Here is a 23375-nt window from a genome sequence, read left to right as displayed (position 1 = left end):
ACACGATACAGTGCCCACTTGCTCCTCATATGTCGGTATGGATAAAGGCAAATATGCAATCAGAACTATACAGTTGGCATGGCTTACTACGCTGAGGTATATTCTGATGTATATGCACTGCTAGTAATTGCATCAGTAGTAGCATGGGATCTTCTTAGTGTTTGGGTAATTGTCAGGTTCTTGTGGCCTGGTTTGGCTTCTGTTGGAAACAGGATGCTGGGCTTGATGGACCCTTGGTCTGACCCAGCATGGCAATTTCTTATGTTCACTCAAATATGCATCAGGGTTGGCATGGCTTATGTATCTCAGACACATGCTTAAACGTAACTCCTGCTCTCACTAGCTAGGCCTTCTTAGTGTTAGGTGGTTTATAAATGCAATAAATGTAAATGACCCAGATGCTAAAAAACCAGTGTAAAAAAAAACCCCGCATTTACCTTTCTCTCTGACAGAGCAGCTCTCTGCTTTGCCTGAGAATAGTTAATTGCCCCTCTTTTTCATGCCATTTGCATGGACTTGCACTAAACCAGCTGTCTTTTTTTTTGCAGGTTTGTGCACGCATTGTTTCCACACTAAATGAGTTATTACATATATGCATAAGATTAGCACGGGAAAACACGTAATACCCTGTGCAAAAACCCACAGAAGGTTTACCAGAGCTTATTACATTGGCTGCTAATTGTGTTTATTTATTTTATTTAATAGTATTATTCTGTACTTTGGAAGCTCTTGCTGAAATTCAGAGTAAGTTTAGCTACATAAATAAAATAAAAACGAGCTAGGAGGAAGAGTTGGTCTCTAACCCTCAAAAACACCCTGAAGAATCAACTCTCCAACTTGCTTCACATTGAGAGTCAGTATATAGGAGTAATAGGGTGTGAATGTGGGGACAGAACTTTGTCTCTCTGCCCTGCAAATCTCTTCTACAGAGGCTTACCTGAGAAAGGCCATAGCTGCAGCTATGGTCCTGATGTGCCCATCTAAGGTCAAACCTGCAAGGACATAAATGAAGGATGTCATCTCTTGTTCAGCTGGAAAAGGTTCTTTTTGATGATGTAATCCCAGGCTAATTGGAGCAAAACATGATTAGCCACTTTGTATGGCCTAATCACGCCAAAAAAAAAAAAAAAGTATAAAATATAAAAATTTGGCTACATTTTTTTTTAATTAGAAAAAAACAAGCTGGGTGGACTTTCTAAAGGTCTTTAGTCTACTTCAGACTAAATTGCAAAAGAGCCATCTCATTCCAAGTGCAAAAACTTGTTCACCTTTATCAGCATGTGACCTTGGAAAAATTGTTGGGAGGATGATTGACTCAACATGAAAGTCCATCACTATTTTAAGCAGGAACTTAGTATCTTATCCACCTTATACTAAATTTTTTCATAACAGGTAGTGCTACACACACATCCTAAGAAGAAGCCTTAGTTGCTATAAGTGAAGAGAGAGCAGAAAGCACAACCTAGTGTCATGAGATTAGGTGTTTAAATAGTTGTACATGGCTGATTAAAGAATGAATGAAGGGGTACCCAGAATGAATGGCAAAATGGTTAATATGAAAAGTTATAAATCCTAGCAGAAAAACAGACAACCACAGGACCAGGTTTATCTAACAGACTGCCATGATAGAACTATTGGCTGTGCCTGACTGATAAGCTCTAAGTACCTTACTAACTAGAAATGCTGATGAAACTTGGGTGCTCGCACAGCTGAGTCTGTCTGGCAGGCAGGCAGGCTAGGCAGGAGACTAGGAACTCACTAGAAATGGCAGCTATTTAGATCAGATTGTGATGATAGAATCAAACTAGCAACTGAGTCTGTCTGGCAGCAAGTTGCAAATACAGAAATAACTAGAAGACCAGTGGAAACTCAGGTACTCGTGCAGCAAGTCTGGCAGGCTACATAGGGGACCTAAGAAACTGGCTATTCGAACAATGCCCATGCTAGTATTGCTGGCTATTTAAGCACATGGATCTTTGTGGTTAGACAATGAAAAGGTGGGGTGCTGGAGAGAACTAAGTGGCAATCTTGTATGCTTATCTATCTTTGACCATGGAATACAACTGAGGAAGATTAAAAAAAAAAAAAACACTCCTGGATAAGGAGACATTTTGCAGGCTGTCGCACTCCATGGCAAACAGCTGGGATGTATCTTTAGTAGTGTGGAGTGAATAAGTGGACAAACCGGTGAGCTTCTTGGTCTTTTTCTGCTGTCATCTACTGTGTTACTATGTAAAGCCAAAAACTCCTTGACTTTGTATGCTGAAGTGACCACTGCCAAAAAAACAACCTTCCAGGTCATGTACTTTAGTTCACAAAAAGCCAGAGGCTTGAATGGGGCTTTCATCCATTATATTAATACCATAATGTGGTTCCAAGACAATGCGAGTGGACTGATAGGCGGTTTCAAAATGAAGGAAGCCCCACATAAATCTTACAATTTACAGAAACGATGATGGTATGCATCAACTCCACTTAAGTATTTATTGAGAGAGACTATTTATAAGGCCTTCATAGTAGACACCTATTTATATCTCTGTAGGAGGGCCAGCTAATAGCGCGAGGTGAGGTAATGGTGGTGGGTTAGGGTTTAGGGGCCAGTTTGACATGCAGAGTGAGACATACGAACTGCACAGTACACCTTGGTGAAGATTTGACATCCCAAGCTAGGGCGAGAGAACACTGTAGAAATCTTATCTTTGTGAGACTTTCCTCACTCCAAATGATGTCAAATCTTTACCGAGGAGTACTGTGCAGTTCATATGTCTCGCTCTGCATGTCAAACTGGCCCCTAAACCACCACCAACACCTCACCTTGAGCTATTAGCTGGCCCTCCTATAGAAATATAAATAGTTGAATACTGTCAAGGCCTCCCCAGAGGTTCGCTCTCTCCCTCCTCCACTCCACTCCCCAGAAATGGCCGAAATGCAATTTGCAAAATTTATCGCAAATTGCGTTAAGGCCATTTCGGGCATATCACACAGCTTAATGCCAGGGAAAAAAGATGTAGTTATTTCCAGTGTTAAAACTGGGTGAAATTGCCCCTCATTTTAATTAATCCTGCCCAAATCCCTCCCCTTCTAAAAATCTGCATTCGCGCCATGTGATAATACGATTATCGCATGTATTATGATGATGATGAATGACCCTATTAGATTGTTCAAGGTCACAAGGAGCAGCAGTGGGATTTGAACCCTGGCTTTCCTGATTTGTAGCCTGCTGCTCTAAACACTAGGCTACTCCCAGAAGAAATTCAAGCATTTGTTATATAAGATAGGAAAAAGTATTTAGAATCTTGTCATAAACAAACAGAAAACTGCCTCCACTTACAATCATGATCTAGAGGATTCCTTTCTAAAAACCAGAAGTTTTGAGTCATATTATTGGAGACTAATATTACTTCCCTCTCAACATCCAGACTATGAGAGCAAGAGAATAGGGTTAAATAATAATTCTCAGTTCGGAGCTGAAAAATGTCGTTTCCTTTATGGATGAAATCAGGACTGGCAACTAATGCTGTCTTGGCCAAGAGGAAGTTATGAGAATCATAGTCCTCTAGTCTCTTCTGCATTTGCCATCAGAGGGACTGGAGAATACAGGTACAGAAATTGCTTCCCCCAATGAAGGGAAAAGACATTGATGCTCATTTGTTTTTTGATATCCTTCTGGAGCACAATGCTGGCACCTTCCTATTCTGAGCTGTTGAGAACACACCTAGCTCAGGAGTTCCCCACCAAAAGATCATGCTACACTCTGACTAACGGACCACTTGCGAAGGTTTAGCTGGTGCCTCAGCTTTTTTGCCAGTGTGTTTTATGTCCCTGCTTCTTATGGTCATCCTGTTTGAAAAATACCTGTTACATGTAGGTTCTCCTATCCTCACACTTCTTATCCTGCATCACCTTCTCATCACTCTCCCATGCATTTACCCCCTTCTAGTCACCCTCCTAATATTCAACATTCACTCCCATCTTCATGTCACCTGCTTTTTGTATTCAACTCCTCCCTCTCCACTAATAACGCACAGCTTGCTTCTTGATGTTGGAGTAGCTCTCTTCTTCCTCGTTAAGGGCAACAGTGTGAAGTATTAGAAGCACAGAAAACTGCTATTGTACTACTACAATCCCTCCCACTCCTGTCCTTGCAGCAACAGGCATCACAGGCAGAGGAAGTAGCTGCTGATACTGGGCTCCTGTATCTGCTTTCCTTCACTTCTAAATCTGGGTTGCTACCATTCTGCTACCTGTCAGTTGCATGTTCTTTAACTAGATGGTTACATTCCAGTTAGTTAGCAACCCTATGCCCAGGGGGCACTGAGGCACGTGATTTGGACTTCTCAGACCTTTTAAAGGACAGATTTCACCACCACAGACTGATGCAGCAATTGGGGCCACTTGCATCTCTCAGTTCTCTAGACCAGTGGTTCTCAACCTTTTTCCCATTGTGACACACCTGACAGAGCACACTCACATGTATGACACACTGCTCATTACAATTCATAGCAGAAATAAAAAATAAAGACCCAGTATTATTTTTATTAAGAATGACACAAGGGAAAGACAAGAACTCTGAACAGAAATTTCATAAATAGTAAACATCCCATACCAAAACACCAATTTCCAGCACTCAAACAGTACCCACCTTACCTACGAAAAGGCAACACTGAAAATATTACACCAGGTATTAAGACACCAATACATCTCCTATTAGGAAAACCGACCAAGTCAGGCTGCTATAGAGCCCTAAAACTACACGCCAGCAGAATACTTCACCTCAGTCACATGTGCAGACCCTCACCTAACAAAGAATAAAGAGACCAAAACACATAACTAGAAGCATGCAAACAAAAACTGAATTGGAAACCGCAACAAGCCAGAGAGACTGTATGCAGTGTAACAAAGGAAAAAAAGAAACATCACCAGTCCTCAAAACAAATCAAGAAATATAAAATCAATAGCAGTAAAACCAAACTAACAAAAAGAACAGATTTCAAAATAGCTGATGAATGGAATATCCGCTAATTAAAAACTTATATCAAAAATTTCTAGATACCAATAAAATATTTCAAAATAGCAGACACAAAGACACAGTAATGAAAAATAAGGATAAAAAAATGCTTTGCAGACCTGGGAACATTTGATATCCAGGTGCCCTGAGATTGTTTTGAATTAGCAGAAGGAGGGATGGTTTGCTTGCAACTTTCTCCTCACTTTGTCACACACAAGCTCTCTCTCTCTCTCTCTCACACTGGCTCTCAATCACACACAGACACTCCTGCTCTCTCGCTTACTCGGGAAGATTTTTATGGACGCGCATATTTTATAACCTGCGCGCGTTATAAAATATGAGCGGCGCGCGCAAGAGGGTGTACAGAATTGCAATTTCCACGCGGCGACACATCGAGGCCTTCTCCAGTTCCCTCCCAGTCCGCTCCAATTAAGGAGCGGACTGGGAGGGAACTTCCCTACCCCCTACCCTAACCTCCCTTCCCCTCTCTACCCCACCCCCTAAACCCTTTCTCCTACCTGTCTTTTTTTTTTTTGTTGTTGTTGCAGCAAATGGGGGAAGGATCAGCAGGCACGCGCAAGTTGCTACTGCTCCATTCCCCGGTACAGCGGCAAATAGCTGCTATACCAGCCGCCTCCAGCCCCGCCCCTTTAACTGGGCCCAGCACTTCAGTGTGTAACGGGGCTGGGCCCTTTTGAAGATGTGTGCAAGGCCCAGCCATACGCGTAACCCCCTTTTTTGAGCACGGTGGAGGGGGGGGGGATTTAAAATTTGGCTGACAGGCTCTTATTCATACATACACATGATCTCTCTCACACATACAGGCTCTCAATCACACACTTTCACATACAGGCTCTCAATCACTCACTTACATACATGCTGTCTCTCTCTCACACACACATAGAATCTCAAACACATATGCTTGCTCACTCACACTCTCTCTCTCTCCCATCACCGAACTAGTGACAGTAGCAGCCTCCTCCACTTCCAGCCCTCACAGCCTCAAGAAAGGAGTCCTATCGGCTGCGGGGGCTGAGGTTGCTCCTCTTTTGCTCCGCTGCTCTTCTTCAGGCCGCACGTCTCTTCTTTGGGCCGAAGCTGCACACACTAGCATGGTCTCTGCCCGGGCTATCAGCATTTTAAGCCCGGGCAGATAATGAGTTCCTATTTCACTAGAGCAGGGGGAGCAGCTGGCTCAGCGGGAGACTGGGAACTGTGGCAACACACCTGCATGTGCTTGGCAACACACACTGCTGTGTCATGTCACACCAGTTGAGATCCGCTGCTCTAGATATACTTGGTAACTGCCTTCTTGCCAGCCGGGAATACAGAGGATGGAGTTTCTCACATTCTCCTACATATATCCTGAAGAGTTTTATTTTTCAGAATGTAATTCTTCTGACCTGTTGGGAGACCCTTATGACTTCTCAGAGTCATTGTTGAAAAACTGGAGATTACTTCTAAAATGACGCTAACCCATGAATTGACTGCATCTTGACACTGAAGGCCAACTCTCAGAGCTGTCAGGCTAATGAACTATAAAGCACTGGGGAAGCTTTTATCTTAGCCTGTTTGGCTTTGATTCTGTGTGCTTGATACTGAACTAGGCTCTTAGCATCACGAGATCAATGATACAGAGACACTTGGTGCTGATGGAGTGTCAGCAGTTGAAGGGTTACCCAACATTCCAAGTGCTATAAAGTTAGCAATGCATACTGCTCCGTGCTCTTCATATGCTAGACAATCCATTTCTGTTATTCTTCTCTGCAGTTTTTCCTTGAAAACTTCAGAGTCAAATAGACTACAGGATTCAACAAATGGGCTGACCTTCATGGTCCCTTAAGTGGATGCTGAAAGCTTGAAGCTGTACCTCCAGCAACCAAAGCATGTTCACTGGATAAGAGGTAGAATTATCACCTCTGCAGGGGTCAGGGAGCAGCTCCACAACCACCCTTCTCTCTGAGCTGTGCATAGGAGAGGATCAGTGTCAATGAGTCATCTTCTTAGATGAGCCTTAGACAACACATCCCTTTGACTTTGTGCTGAAGTAATTGGAGCCTAATGTTCAGCACTGGCTGGGAGATTGAAATTGGTTTCAATCCTTTTTCTATCCTTAGGCTTTAGCACCAGTACAGCTGATACTTCTTTTTGGTCCTTTTACATCAATTCAGTGGATCAGACTTCTTTTGGTCTTCAGGATAAGACAGGAGTATCATCTTGTGGATCTCAATAGCCCTTAGTAACATTCTTGAGCAGATGTTACAATGGGACATACTGTGATCCTCTCCCAGACACTTGTAGCAGGTCTTGTGATGATCAATGATGGGCAGAGTCTGCCAGCAGGCCAGACAACATTTGAAACCTCTGGTCTTCTTTTCAGACATCATGAAAAACAGATGCAGTGAAATAAAAAAAAATGAAAAGATAAGGATCTGAATTAAAAAATATATATGACTGGGGGCCTAAAGGGGGCCACAACTCAAAACAGACCCATTTGACATGACAGTAAAAATAAAACCTAGCTAGGAAATTAGACAAGGCAGAAAGGACTGAGGTTTACCTGTAAATATGCTAGAATCGTTTTTAAAATGTTGAGTGCCACACATCTTGGTGAGAAAAACTCAAACTGAGGCATATACTATCCTGCACATACCTAAGACAGCACTTCAAGCTCTGGAACCCATCTCTGCAATGGGTGATTGGCCTCTTCTTTAAAGAAGAGAGGTTAATTTATTCCATTTTGTGCATTTAATGGGTACTATTGACAACATGTTTCATACATGAGGACACTGTGCACGTCCTCTTTAAAAAACAAACCAAAACATTAAGTGATAGCAGGGAAGGAGGAGAAAAGGATAAATTACAAATATTCCAGAGCAAGAATGCCATTTCCTGTGAATGTGAGGTCTCCAATTAAATCTCATTGGCTTGTTTCCACACCATGCTGCATTTTTTTTTTCAAATTAATAAACTGTGAACTTTTAAAGTTCAGACAGTGTTTTTCCCTAATCTGACTGAAAAGGCCACCATCATGGGTTATGGAAAACACATTTTGCCCCTTCTTAAAATATCAGGCAGAGGATTAAATCTCACAAACTGTCCTGATTAGTATTTTTTGGCAGCAGGAAAAAAAGTGTCACAAGCTGAAAATCTCCAGACATTGATTCATTTATTTAGCTGAGGAATCTACAGAACAGACCTTTCAGAATAGTTATCACTGATTACCTTAAGTGCATCACTCTGCACCTCTGCCTTCTTTGGGAGTGAGGAAAGTGGAGTTACATTTCAAAACAATACAGGGAAAGTAAATATCAAATAGATTTCAATATTTGTGATCTTACCTAGCTTAAAGCTACATGAAGACTGCACTAGAAGCTCAAGGTTATCATTACTTTGTTAATTCCAGTCATCTTTTTGCCACTAAACCTACAAAATACAACAGAAATAGTGTCAGTCCGACCATAATCTTTTGCATCAGTGTGGGAAGAAAGTACATTTAAAAAAGACAAAATTCCCAGCTTTTCCTTAATTGTTCTTGTAATGAGCATTTCAGATTAATGATGAGAAAACCCTTCAGAATTGTATCATTTCTGTAGCTTGTTAATAACTACATATTCTGCATCATTTTCAAAAGTTCTAAATTACTATTTTTCTGTTAAGGCTCAGCAATTCTGTGACTATAATTGTCCATTTTCTTGTAGTCTGTAGAGATCTCTATAAAATTGTATATATTTGTACATAGAATGTTCTATATAAATATATATATATGTATTGTATATGTTGTATAAGTTTTAGTGCATAATGTTAATGCTTTCTATCAAGATTTGCCATGTATGTGGGGGGAAAAGAACTTACCTTAAAACTGATTTTAAAAAACATAAAATAGCCTTGGCTGTTTGATTTCCTGCGCTACGAAGGCAAGATGATTATAAGACCTACCTTGCTACAGATACAGATACATTTCTTTCTCAGCAAAAATAAATACAGCATACCAAATTTCCATTGAAAGGAAGAATGATGAAACCAGCTATCCAGTAACAAACAATCTGGTAATCTTTCATCAAATGTTGAAGGCTAGTCCAATTTAAATATTTTCCCTCATCCTCAGCGATGTAAAGGGAAATCTATTTCATAGCAGGAATCTTCCTGGGACATTTGTCTCATCTTCTAGTAACAACTGAAGACACTGTTTATATTTCTTTATAAAAAAGGAACCACAACTCCAGATCTGAAGGACTGCATAAGGCCCGGATAGCCAAGCAATGCAAATCAATGTTTTTTAATCCAAGTGCATGCTAATTAGCTCATGAATATTCATTGCAGCCAGCCTGAAAATGAAATGCATTTGTGGTCCCTGAGAAATGGATTTGTATACCCCTGTTTATATGTTTGAAAAGCAGAAATGCACCACTCATTACAAGATTTGACATCAGAGAGATAACAGTACTGAAAATCCTACGGTTTCCCCTTTCCAATGTACAAGAGGCACAAGAAGCAAAGACACTGAAGGGAAGGGAAAGATGAGCACCCTGTAGGCAGAGCACGGTTCTCTTTCAGAAGGGAAAGCCAAGTCATTTTCCTATTTCGATTTAGAGATTTCTGAATGAACAAAACACTGCAGGCTATGAATTAAATTGGCGCATTTCTCTAATTGTCCTCTGTAAATCGGGGGGCTCAAAGTTAAACAGATCCCAAGAACAAAAGAATCTGTTTATAACCAAACTGTAAAAATTGTTCCTGTATGTTTTCATTTACAGTCTAACTGCTGGAGGCATGGATCAAGGAATGATTTACCATGTGACCCTGCAAGAAATATGCACCATTATGTACCCTCAAGTCAGCTCACTTAGAGGAAAAGGAGGCCTGGTTTGAAAAAGAAAAAAAAAAAAGCACGGAGCTGAACTACAATTTCTGGGCATTCAAAACTATTATAATATTGCCATGAGAAAGAGATACGGCTGTTTTCCATAGCATGCATTCTTCATGGCACTGTACAAAATAAATCACATGGTAACAAAGTACTTACATCAAAGCGCTTGCAATCTGAAAGCCTGATCCACTAACACTATTTCCAGTACAGCGAGAATAGAAGAAAAGAGGGAATACTTAGAAGCATTGCTACAGCTATGGAACAGCAAGACAAAGCAATTCATGTAGATTTCATGTTTATTCATGTTTATTTCAATCCAGTCAATATGTTGACTCTTTGCGAACTTGCTTCCCCTACATCAGTTAAAGCCTAGCTGAGCAATAAGTAACTCTCATTCCCAGACATGGCAATATCTTAAGAAAATCACGAGAGAAATGTAATGGCTTATAAATAGCAAGAATCAGGCTGTCCTTAAAATGAATTCATACATAAGCTGCCTCCAGCATGGCCAGTGCCGTTCATCTTCCCATTTGCTCTAAACTGCAGTTTAATTGTGATGGATTTGTTTATTTTGCTGAGGTTCGACTGTCAGTCATATCATGAGCAACATATGTCGAGATTATGGATCAAATAGAAGTGTTGCACTTTAACATAAATTTTATGAACATGTAAAATATAGCATAGGAAAGAATTAAAACTATAGTATTAAAGTTTGATAAGTGAAATCGGGATGAAGCATGTGAAAGCACGTGACCTATCAGTCCCTTAGAAAAGACAGTGGGGCATTTTCAGTCACTGTGGGTGCAAAGCAGTTTTCAAAAGGAAACCCTCCCATGGTGTCAAAAGGATTCTTTATACCGCATACTTTGCAGGGGCTAAGTACACATGGAGAGTTCAAAATGAAATTCCTGTTCACACCCCATCCCTTTTCCCCACATACAGAGAAGGAGGTGATTTTCCATTAGTCAACACACTTTACCCACAAAAAAACCTGAAAATTTCTCCCATGATGTTTTGACTGCTGTTACAGTAATCCTGCATCTTCTCCTCAAGCCTCATTCCCCAGTTTACAGTAACATGTTAACCTCTCTAAACGATGGAAGCAATACATTACAGCACAACAGATCAGAAAGGAAATTCAAGGACTAGATACCATGATCTGAAGTTGCAGGAAAGAAGTTTCAGAGAAAACATAAGAAAATATTTATTTACTGAGAAAGTGACAGATGCCTGGCACAGCTTGCCAGCAGAAATATTGGCAACCAAGACTGAACTGAAGCATGCTTGGGACCTATCCACTGTTCACACCCTTAAAACAGAGGCAAGGGGGAGTGATAAAGAAAATGTGATGGCAGCCCTGTAGGCCACAAAGTAGCCAGAATGGAAACACTAGACTATAACGCCCCAGAAACCAACTGGGTTGATAGTGGTCAGGTACCATCCAGTAAGGCCATGGGGAGATAGGTGGCCAGATGTAAGGGCAATAGCCTCACTAGTTTTGGTAACTGTTTAGATTATAAAACTTGGTGGAAGAACATGGGGAATAGAATGGCAAAGGATTAAGTATAGCAAATTGTATGCTCATCTACCCAAAATGGTGGAGAAGCAAAGAAGATAAAACTTGGATAAGGAGCACTATCTTACAGACAGTCAAGCTTCTATGGCTGGCAGCCTAATATCGTTGGCAGTATAGACCAGAAAAACTAAGCAGACTTGATAGACCAATTGGTCTTTATCTACCATTTGGTAAAATCTTGAGGAACATGTCATCTTGTTTGACTGCTCTTAATGACTGGATGGTCAGAAGCTGGCTTAAACTTAATACAGTGAAAATGCAAGTTTTACACTTTAGTTAGCCATGTCTTTAAAATGAGACCGTGTACAACTGATAGAAGGGGTTTCTTTTCCAGCAAAACATCAAATCCATAATATAGGGGTTCAGGTAGATGAAGGGTGGACTCTATGCCTCATTGGGTTGTGGTATGCACATGTTTTTTTAAGTTGAAACAAAGCTAGCAACTGATTTTGCTACCAAAATCCATGCATTTGTTACAAGCAGATTAGAGTGACTACTGAATGCATTGTTAAAACACGGGCCTGTGCCCTGCCCAGAGCCTGTAGCTAGCTTGGTGCGGCATGCAAGCTCTTAGCCTCCCACACCCCACCATACTCAGGTGGGGGGCTGGCCTGCTGAAGCCCCCCCAAGGGCTCCTCCCCCTTCTCGTCACGTCAAAGAGTAGTCAAGATGACATGGCCGGCCATGCAGTCCAGCAGGAGGAATCCTGGCAGTTCCTGATGACATCAGCTGGCAATTTAAGAAGCAGCATGCCTTTGCCATCTCCCTTTTTGTCCAGCAGAGTATTGCCCTCGCACCCACCCTAGTACCGAGGTTAAGTTTGAAAGGCATATTAAACAGCACATGTTTTTTTAAGTTGAAACAGAGCTAGCAACTGATTTTGCTACCATATGTAAAAGGGGCGGGGGGGCGTGTCTGGGGGCATGTCCAGGGTAAGGGGGCGGACCGGGGGCATGGCGACGGTTCGGGGGTGGGTCAGGAGGGCAGTCTCGAGTTCCCCGGCACTGCGGCCTGTGCCGGGGGATGCCGAGGTGGCAGGTGTAACTTGCACAACAAAGGTAGGGGGGGGATTTAGGTAGGGCTGGGGGGGTAGGTTAGATAGGGGAAGGGAGGGGAAGGTGGGGGGACGCGGAGGGAACGGAGGCAGGCTGTGTGGCTCGGCGCGCGCAGGCTGCCGATTTTGCGCAGCCTTGCGCGCGCCAACGCTGGATTTTATAAGATACACGCGTATCTTATAAAATCCGGCATACTTTTGTTGGCGCCGGTTGCGCGAACAAAAGTACGCGCGCACGTACTTTTTTAGGATCTACCTCTTTGGTTTTTAGGAAAACAATGGAGAAATTACTACTTACCTGAATTTAGTGAAGGGTAGGTCAATCTCAATGAGTGGGTTATGCACCTCTGCCAACAGATGGAGATGGAGCAAAAGCTGATGTCAAAGCTATATAGTCCAACACCGATCTCAGCCCCCCAGTATTATCTGGAAAAGCCAAACTGAACAAACCTGATTAAACTCTTAGCAACAGGCCACCATTCGTGTTTCTCAACCAACAGGAACACTGAGTTCAGCCAAAAGAAGGAACATATCTAGCAAACTAAGGGCTAGAGAAGACACTTACCAGTTATTATGAAGAGCAGGAATCATACTCTGTATAGCTCGCACTGAGAAGGCTAACCACAAAATCCAACTCTGGCAGCCGAAGGCAGGTCTGGGATTAACCTAACCTTCACTAAAGGAAAGGAAATTATAAGGTAATGTTGTGTCCGTCGGTGCCCGACGCCCTCTCTCCGCCCTCCTTACCTCTCTGGTGCCTCCCTCTCCGTCCGCGGGAAGATTGGCTGCCGTGTCGTTCTGCCACAAGTCTTTGGGCATTCCCAGACCAGCTCGATGCTGCCATCCGCCATGTTCCTGGAGGCCTAGGGGCGCGCGGCACAGCCCTGACTGAAGTACCGGCTATGGCGCGAACCTCGGAGGCGTCCCCCGAAGATGACGTCACCCATGACGGATATTTAAGGTCTCAGTATTTGCTAACACATCAAGTTAGCAAGGGTTTCGTTACCTAAGCTACTCTGCCTCCTCGGTCTTACCAGAGGTACCCGCTCCTCGGTGGCCTCGCTCTCTCCTTTGTTTTTCAGGTGACAGTCTGGAACCGGTACTCGCTCCTCAAGGGCCCTTGTTCCCAGACTTGCTTCATATACTCTTCTGCCTGTAAGTCATCACTACCATCTATATCAACTACATCAGTGAGTTGCCATCGTTCTCTCTGAGCTTTCCCTGGAACCAGGTACTCGCTCCTCGAGGGCCTATACATTCCAGCTCCTGGGCTTTTATTGGGACATTGTGTGAGTGTTACCATCTGCATACCCTGCCTACTCACTATATCTCAGTTTCTCTACAGCTCAGCCTCCAGGGATCGCTGTTCCAGTATCTGAGGGACTACAGCCCAGCCGGGCTTTCCAGCTCACTACTGCCACCTCTGGTGGTTCCTTATATGGTTTAATAAAAGAACTAGTGTGTGTCTGTCTCCAAACTCTGAGCCTGACCGGTGGTCCCTCTTGGGATCTTCCCCCGGTGCGTGGTCATCTGCCACCTGCCCAAGGATCCACCATAACTATAACAGATTGCTAACTCCTATCTGATTGCTCCTCCCATCAGGTAGCAGATTGATAACAGGTAAGTAGTAATTTCTCCTTCCTTAGCGTTCAGGTAGGTCAATCCCAATGAGTGGGATGTACAAAACCTAAACTCGTAAAGGGTAGGAGGCTGCCAGTAGCCCAGTCAAAACTGCCTGGGCAAAAGTGGCGTCCTCCCTAGCCTTAACATCCAAGTGGTAATGCTTGGCGAAGGTGTGCAAAGACGACCATGTCGCCGCTCAGCAAATGTGAGCAGGCAACAACAAAGCTCCACCCACGATACCACCTGAGCCCTCATGAAATGTGGTCTAATCTGCTTCAGTAAAGAAACCTTGGCAGCCACATAGGCTGCCATAATGACCTCCTTAACCTAGCAGGCAATCATTGCCCGCATTGCTGGTGCTCCTGCTGACATCTACCATGGAGCACAAAAAGGCGATCAGACTTCCAACAGTCTTAGTCATTTCCAAGTACTGCAGCAAATGACGCCTGACGTCCAAGAAATGCAAAAGGCGGTACTCAGCTTCATCTCTGTCCCTGTCCAAGGCAGGCAGAGAAATGAACTGATTTAAATGAAAGTCCAAAACACTTTGGGCAAAGGCAAGTCAAAGCCGAAGTCATACGGAGAAAAGGCTCACGGCAGGAAAGAGCCTGCAGCTCAGAGACCCGATGTGCCAAACAGATTGTTACCAAACACTGTCTTCAAAGTAAGCAGCCACAAGGAAAGAGTACGCAGCGGTTGAAACTCAAGAACCAAGTTAAAATCCCACAAAGACACCAAAACTGCAAGGGGGGACAAAGACGTTTAACTCTCCACAAGAAACAGCACATGTCCAAATGGGAAGACAAAGGCACTTCAGTGATTCTTCCCCATTAACAAGCCAGTGCTGCAACTTGAATCTTCAAGGTATTAAGGGACAACCCCTTAAATAAGCCATCCTGTAAAAATTCCCAAATCAAAGGAATATCCATCTTGAGTGGTTGAGTACCTCGCTCAGAACACCAGGCCTCAGAGACCCTCCAAACTCTAATGTATGTTAGAGAAGTAGAAAATTTCCAGGCCCGAAGAAGAGTTGAAATTACAGAAGACGAATAACCGCGCTTCAACAGCCGAAACCTTTCAATGAACAAAACCATAAGATAGAACCGAATCAGATCCTCATGCACAATGGGCCCCTGACATAACAGATCTGTTTGAGACAATAGCTGGAGGAGACTGCCACCAGAAGACTCTGGAGATCGGCGTACCATGGGCTTTGTGCCCAATCCAGAGCCATTAAAGGATGGTGTTGGTTTGACTTGCAATCTTCTGTACCAGCATGCCTACCAAAGGCCAAGGCAAGAACGCATTCAGCAGGGCGCCATATAGCCACTTCTGAATGAGAGCATCTCTGCCTATCGCTTTTGGGTCCCACCTGCAACTGAAGAAGCGTGCAACTTTCGTGTTGTTGAAGTTTGCCAACAGGTCAAGATCTGGTAGGCCCCAGCAGTCTACCAGAAGCTGAAAGGCCTTGTATTCCTGGGTCAAAGTTTCTCCTGCTAAGGAAATTGGCTCCGATATTGCCCTTTCCGGCAATGTGAGAGATGGATATGCTTAGGAGATACTGCTCTGCCCATTCCATAAGCGCATCTATCTCCTCCGACACCTGCCAGCTCTTGGTTCCACCCTGATGATTAAGTCACTGTTGTTGCATTATTGGATATTATCCAGACTGCCTAGCCTCTAGTTGCTCAGCGACCTGTAGGCACATCAACTGAACTGCTTGTGCCTCCAGTATGTTGATGTTCCACTACCGCTGCACTGCATTCCAGCACCCTTACACCACCAGCTCCTGACAGTGAGCCCCCCCCCAGCGGCTCACATCTGTCGTGTCATCAGGGAAATTCTCTTCCTGAGATGGTCTGCGTGTAACCATTAGTTCAACTGGGATTTCACCTCTAAGGAAGCCTCACTACATAGTTCTGCGACTATGAACTCCATCAGGAGAGCAAAGCAAAGTGGAGAGGGTGTATATGTGCTCTTGCTCAGGGAACCACTTCTAATGTGGTAGCCATCAACCCCAGGACCTACAGATAGACCACACAGTCAGACGAAGAGTTCCACAGGAATCGGACTTGAAGCATCAATGAGTGGATCTGAAACTCCGGCAGAAACACTCTTCCCTGCCTTCTATAGAATCAAACCCTGGGATACTCCAGGGTCTGAGACAGCTGCAAATTGCTCTTGGCCATATTCACCACCCAGCCTAGCAAGAAAACCACCCTGCGGGAAATGCAAAAACAATCTTCCAATGTCTTGGCTCGAATCACCCAGTCGACCAGATAGGGGAGACCTAGAGTGCACTCCTTACGAAGGGACATCACAACCACTACCTTGACCTTGGAAAAGGTTTTGAGCTTAGTGGCTAGTCCGAAAGGCAAGGCCTGAAACTGGTAATGATGATACAGGATGGCAAATCAGAGGAACTACTGATGTTCTGGCTGGATGAGAATACGCAGATACACCTCTGTCAGATCCAGAGACGTGAGGCACTCCCCTGCTTGAACCGCCATTATGACAGAGCACACCATTTCCATCCTGAAATGTGTGGCTCATAGATGTTGGTTGATGCCCTTGAGATCCAGTATGCACCAAAATGACCTTTCCTTTTTGGCAGGACAAAATAAATGGAATAGCAGCCTATATATTTTGCTATGATTCAGGAACGGGGATCACCGCAGAATCAACAGCTGTTGTAATGTCGCTTCCACTTCTACCCTTTTCTGAGGGGAGTTGTATGGAGAGACCATTAAGGCAGCTGGATGAATGCAAAGAAATTCTAGAGCATAGCCATTTCGAACCACTTCAAGAACCCACTAATCTGAAGTAATCTGGGCCCACCTGTGATAAAACCAGGATAAATGACCACCTATACCCCACACCACTAGGTGAGCTTGCAAACCTTCATTGGGAAGACCGAAGGGCTCTGCCTCCAGAGACCGTATCCTTTCGAGGACCTCGGGAGCAAAAGGACTAAGATCTGCGGAAGGGAATGGATCTCTGGGGAAAACCTCCCCTAAATGGCCGAAAAAGCTAAAAGTATCAAGACTGGCCACTCAACTGAGAAATCTGGGAAACTGGCTTCTTATCCTCCAGAAAACCCGGAACCTGGGTCTCTCATTTACTTTCCATTCTTTCCAATTCACTGCCAAACAAAAGTGATCCTTTGAAAGGCAGCTTAGTCAGATTGGACCTTAAAATAGAATCTGCAGACCAGTTGCACAGCTACAGCTGTTGCCTGGCCGCAATAACTGAAGCAGCTCCTCTGGCGGCTGTGGTACCAAGTCAAAGCCCGCATCTGCTAAGAAGGCGGCCTCCAGTTCTATCATAGGTCCTAAATTGAACTCAATGCCACCAGATTCTTAACAAAGCCGCAAGGTAGCCCAAGCTACTAAGGCACAACAAGAAGCAATTTGCAACATTGTCACTGCCTCAAAGGCTTGCTTCAGGATAGCATTAATCCTCCATGGTGAGACCACACCTTAAATATTGTGTACAATTCTGGTCGCCGCATCTAAAAAAAGATATACTTGCGATGGAGAAGGGCAATCAAAATGATAAAAGGGATGGAACTGCTCCCCTATGAGGAAAGGCTGAAGAGGTTAGGGCTGCTCAGCTTGGAGAAGAAACGGCTGAGGGGGGATATGATAGAGGTCTTTAATATCATGAGAGGTCTGAACGAGTAGATGTGAATCGATTATTTACACTTTCGAATAATAGAAGGACTAGGGGCATTCCATGAAGTTAGCAAGTAGCACATTTAAGACTAATCGGAGACAATTCTTTTTCACTCAACGCACAATAAAGCTCTGGAATTTGTTGCTAGAGGATGTGGTTAGTGCAGTTAGTGTAGCTGGGTTCAAAAAAGGTTTGGATAAGTTCTTGGAGGAGAAGTCCATTAACGGCTATTAATCAAGTTTACTTAGGGAATAGCCACTGCTATTAATTGCATCGGTAGCATGGGATCTTCTTAATGTTTGGGTAATTGCCAGGTTCTTGTGGCCTGGTTTGGCCTCTGTTGGAAACAGGATGCTGGGCTTGATGGACCCTTGGTCTGACCCAGCATGGCAATTTCTTATGTTCTTATGTCTTATCCTCAGCATCCTTTAGAGCCACACCTCCCTCTACCAGAATGGTGGTATGTTTCATGACAAAACACACCAAGGTATCCACTTTCAGGAAACGCAACTGCTCTCTGGCCTGTGTATCCAAGGGGTATAAATCCACTAAGACGCGTCCTCCTTTAAAGGTCGCTTATGGCACACGCAAGCATCGATGGTATGCAGCAAAAAAGTGCACAAAAGTACCCCATGACCTATTGCACGCCAAAATGGGAGAAGCCTGTAAGCGCAGCATAGCCAAACGGCTGCTCAACCAGCTATGCCTGCGCTCTCTCCTCACCTCACAGAACTACCCAGAAACATGAGCTGAACAGCCAAACGCTGAGGAAATAGACCCTTCTCCTGCTGTCTTCCTGTTGCTTTTTTTTTTTTCTAATCACAGGCAATCCCCTGAAGGGAAATACAAGCCCACCATCTTTGGAAGATGGAGAATACTGGCAGGCTGATGTCAGGGTGGGACTATATAACCGTGATTTTTGCTCCATCTCCATTTGCTGGCAGAGGTGCATAACCCACATATTGGGATTGACCTACCCGAACACTAAGGAAGACGGCCTTTGTTTCAGGAAGCTTTTTAGGAGTAATTATGGAACTTGGGTAGTGTGGAGTATGGTTGTATGTAATTTCTGGAGTTATTTATTTTAACTATTTATTAATTATTAGTTTATTTGTTCATATGAGGTTTCTTCATTGACATTGTGATTATTTCAATTTTGTTTTACTGTGGTTTACAGTATTGCAGTTACCATTCCGGAGCATTTGTTTGTACAGGTGGCATACAAATTTGATAGAAATCCAAATAAATGTTCCAAAGAAAGATATGCCATTATAATAAAACAATCAAAAAACGATTTCTGGAAGAGTAACACAATCTTAATTTCCCACTTCTGAAAATGCAGAACAGATGAGTTCAATGTGAAGCCTGTGCAGAAACCTGGTAGTTTCTTTGCAAAATAAAAAGGAAGAGTATTAAACAAAGGGATTAATTACTACTAGTTTGAGGAAACGACTATTTCTTTCTAGGAAGCTCTTTTTTGAAGCAAATTAACTTTCACACCATAATACATTAATACAGTTAATTGAACGAACTCTTCCAGCAATATCTCACTTCTGCTGCCCGATTTATTCAGTGATGCACAAACACTATTAACCATGCTTGAGTGCTATCACAAGAAGCATGACCAATAAAGAAGGGGAATTGGAACTGACAGACAATACAGGAAGGCTAGATACAGCAATTATGGAAACCTAGAGAGACACATCATGGCAATTAAACCTTTTTAATAGTGTCAGAGTACCCAAGAGGAAGAAAGGAGAGTACAGAGTAGGAATGCAGAAATATATCTATGCATTAAGTCACCTAATATTCAAACAAGATATACTCGTTATGGAAACATTAATAGGTGTAGAATTTATAGGTATTAAGCATACAAGGAAGATCAGTTTTAGGAATTTGAAATCACTATTGCTGATTAAAATACACAAACTTACCAGAGCTGGAGGAATCAGTTGGAACAGGTATGTCAATCAAATAACATAGTAAGGGCAGCAAAGGAAAATTAGTTCTTACCTGTTAATTTTCGTTCCTGTAGTCCCATGGATCAGTCCAGACTGCTGGGTTATGTCTCCCTTCCAGCAGGTGGAGTCAGAGAGAAAGTTCTTGGCACCTCCTAATATCCCAGGGTGCCTCCTGCGATCCTCTAGTATTTTGAATAACAAAGCAGAGACTCATGAACAAGGATAATCAAGGACTAGTTCAACTATATACATGAAAAGAACAGATAACGAACAATCTTCAGAGTCTCCTAAACCTTGCATAGGAGAAGTATAAGAAAACCTATCCAAGGTAAGTAATAGCGGACTCTCCGGAAACAGAACATCTGGGCAGGCGTCTGGACTGATCCATGGTACTACAGGAACGAAAATTAACAGGTAAGAACTAATTTTCCTTTCCCTGTACATACCAGAATCAGTCCAGACTGCTGGGATGTACCCAAGCTAACCTAATTGGGGTGGGATCCGGAGAGTCCCGCCCTCAGTACACTACTGCCGAAAGAGTCCACGTCTGGAGCGCGAACGTCCAAATGATAATGCTTGGCAAAAGTGTGCAAAGATTTCCAAGTCGCTGCTCTGCAAATTTCTTGAGGTGAAACACACTGACTCTCGGCCCAAGACGCCACCTGAGAGCGTAGCAAATGCGCCTTCAGACCATCAGGAACTGGGCAACCCCCACAAATGTATGTAGAAGCAAGGGCTTCATTCAGCCATCACACAATGCCGTGATGGAAAATACCTTGTTTTTAAAAAATTGTGCTAACTCGTTGCAACGATTTTTAGAGGAGTTAGCCGGTTGTTGCGTGTGTGTGGGAGAAGTCAGGTCAGCAACCATAGTGAAAAGAGCCTTGGGGTTATATTGCAGACCATTTATTTTTTTGACGTAGTATTCCCGTTTAGATTGTAGGATGGAATTTCTATATTCGTGCATACGTTGATAGTAGAGAATTTTGGTTGCGGGGGATTGGTGTTTGCGCCATGACCTTTCCGCAGCTCTGAGTTGGATTTTAAGATTTCTGAGGACAGGCGTGTACCAGGGTTTCCTATTTTTACGGTTGGGGTTGACAGTTTTTGTTATTAGGGGGCAATGTTCATTGGCAATGCTGAGGGTGAGGTTAACCCAGGAGGAGAATGCATTATCTGGGGATGATAGGTCAATTTGCTTGTCTATGTCTGAGCATGCTAGTGTGATGGTCTCTACATCGCAGGATTTACGAAATTTGAAAGATATGGGCTGACGGGGCGCGGAAATGGAGCTTTGAGGAAGTGTAAGTTTAGTCTTGATTAAGGAGTGATCAGACCATGGTACTGCCATACATAATGGAGGATTGGTTATGCTGATGGGGGAGTTGATAAAAATCAGATCAAGGGTGTGGCCAGCTTTGTGTGTGGGAGAGTTCACTATCTGTTGGAAGCCCATAGCTTCGAGTGAAGAAAGGAAAGCTTCACAGGCAGGGGATTGTGGTGAGGTATCCACGTGTAAATTAAAATCTCCTAGGAGGATCGTGGGTACGTCAGGTGATAGTGCGTTTGCAAAGAATTCAATAAGGGGTGATGAATCTTTCTCTAGGAGACCGGAGGGGGGGGGTATAAATGAGACACAATTGGAGTGATTTTGATTTGAAGAAGCCAATTTCGTATTGATATGGGATGTCACATTTATGGGACAAAAGTTGGAGGTCCTTTTTTACAGCCAGGAGTAAGCCGCCTCCTCTCTTCTTCTTCCTCGGGATTGAGAAAACATCATAGATATCTAAGGGTAATTGGTTGATGAGGGGAGTGTCATGTTGTTTGAACCAGGTTTCAGTGACAGCGCATATTTCTGGATTAGAATCAGTGAGAATGTCTTGTAGAAGATGGGTTTTCTTTTGAAGAGATTGTGCGTTGAAAAGGATAATGGAAATGAGAGAGAGGCTGATAGCTTGAGTGCGAGTGATGGTGTGTATAGGGATGAGTCTTCTGTTTTTGTGAGGGGTTTTGTGGTGTGTGGTTTGATGAGTGGATGAGAGGGAAACATATGAGTGGACTTCTGTTTGATATGTTAAGGCGCAATCTCCGAGAAAAGGAGGCATTGTTGCACTACAGAGTAAAGCTAGTAGCAGGGTTAGGCGAGTACAGGAATGAAAGCAAAACAACCAGATGCAAAACACAGGTAAGAATACAGGTGTAGGTCACAGACATATGCGCTTAAATCTAGGCCACGGCCTTATGCACGCAACTGCCATGCAGCAGGAATGCATGCACACACCTATGCATGCGGAAAAAGAACTGTGCCATGGCCTACCACACTGGTAAGCAAATCCTGCCTGCACTTTCAGTGCATTTAGGTCCAGACCAATTTAACATCCCACATCAAAAGTCATCAGCCTGAAGAGTTTCTTAACAGCTTAGGCCTCTTGACTGGCCGAGAATTCATGGAGACTGGGGCCAAGAGCCAGCATCCCGCTAAACATGCTTTGCGCATAAGCAAATTAAAACCAGCAGGAGACTTCTAACAGAATCAGAGACTCCTCCTTAGTGCAAATGCCTCTGCGGGACAGGGAACCGCCGGTGACAGTTGAAGAGGGGATTCTCCTGCCGATGCTGCTAGGGAATCGGAAATGGCTGCCGTTTCCATGCTGTCGGGAAAGCCTCAACGGTAGACCCCATCACCTGCAAGGCTTGTTCTACCAGTGCAGTCATGCTTGACGCAGACCCCTGAACGCCATGCTGCTTTTGCCACATGTACATGCTGTTACTCCCCGCACCTGCGGCACCACCAGCACCTCAAGGGCAAGCAAGGGAACAGTCCCTTGGTGCCACAAAGTCAGCACACGGTCTCCTCTGCAGGCAGAGAAGCTGCTGAAAAGCCTCATCGCTGAGCTCTCCGAGAACAAATAACGATACACAGAAACCAATACCTTCCTTTGGTGCAGAGGTTCAGGTTCCGGAAGCACAGACAGCATGGCAGATCAGAAAAGAGCCAGACCACTGGCTACATCAGTCTCCTTTCACCAAACTTTAGCAACCCAGCCCAGGACAAACCGTATAAAAGGGATAACTCCCTGTTCCACTGGGCTTGCAGTGCAGAATTGCCAGTAGATTCCACCGCTGTCTCATGGGGGATGAGGGAACTGGACCACCACATGTCCACACCACGGACCACCAGACCGAGCTATCAGAAGGGTCACCAACCCCCTGCTCATCCAACTCAAACCAGGAGGGATGGCCCCCCCCAGAACCTCACAGCCCCCTGGGAGGATCCAAAAATTTTGTCTTGTAATCTTTTTTATTTTTTCTCTTCAAACTGCAGGTTTTACACCATCTACCATCTGCTGGAGACAGAGAAATACTGAGGGACTGCAGGTAGCAAACTGGGTTATGCACAGTTTCAGTGAAACTTTGTCTCCATCTGCTGGCAGGGAGGCAAAACTCAGGCATCTGGACTGATCTGGGCACATAAAGGGATATGGGTTTTATGCGAGTAAATGCTTTGAAAATCAGGCCCAGCATGGGAGAAAAGTCTTAGTGAATCAGGGCATAAGCTAGGTGCCCACTGTTGAAAATCAGTGCTAAGCACGTAACATTTTTTT

This window comes from Rhinatrema bivittatum, chromosome 15 (genome assembly GCF_901001135.1).
Source record: "Rhinatrema bivittatum chromosome 15, aRhiBiv1.1, whole genome shotgun sequence".
NCBI lineage: Eukaryota > Metazoa > Chordata > Amphibia > Gymnophiona > Rhinatrematidae > Rhinatrema > Rhinatrema bivittatum.
Note: the sequence above shows the minus strand (reverse complement) of the source record.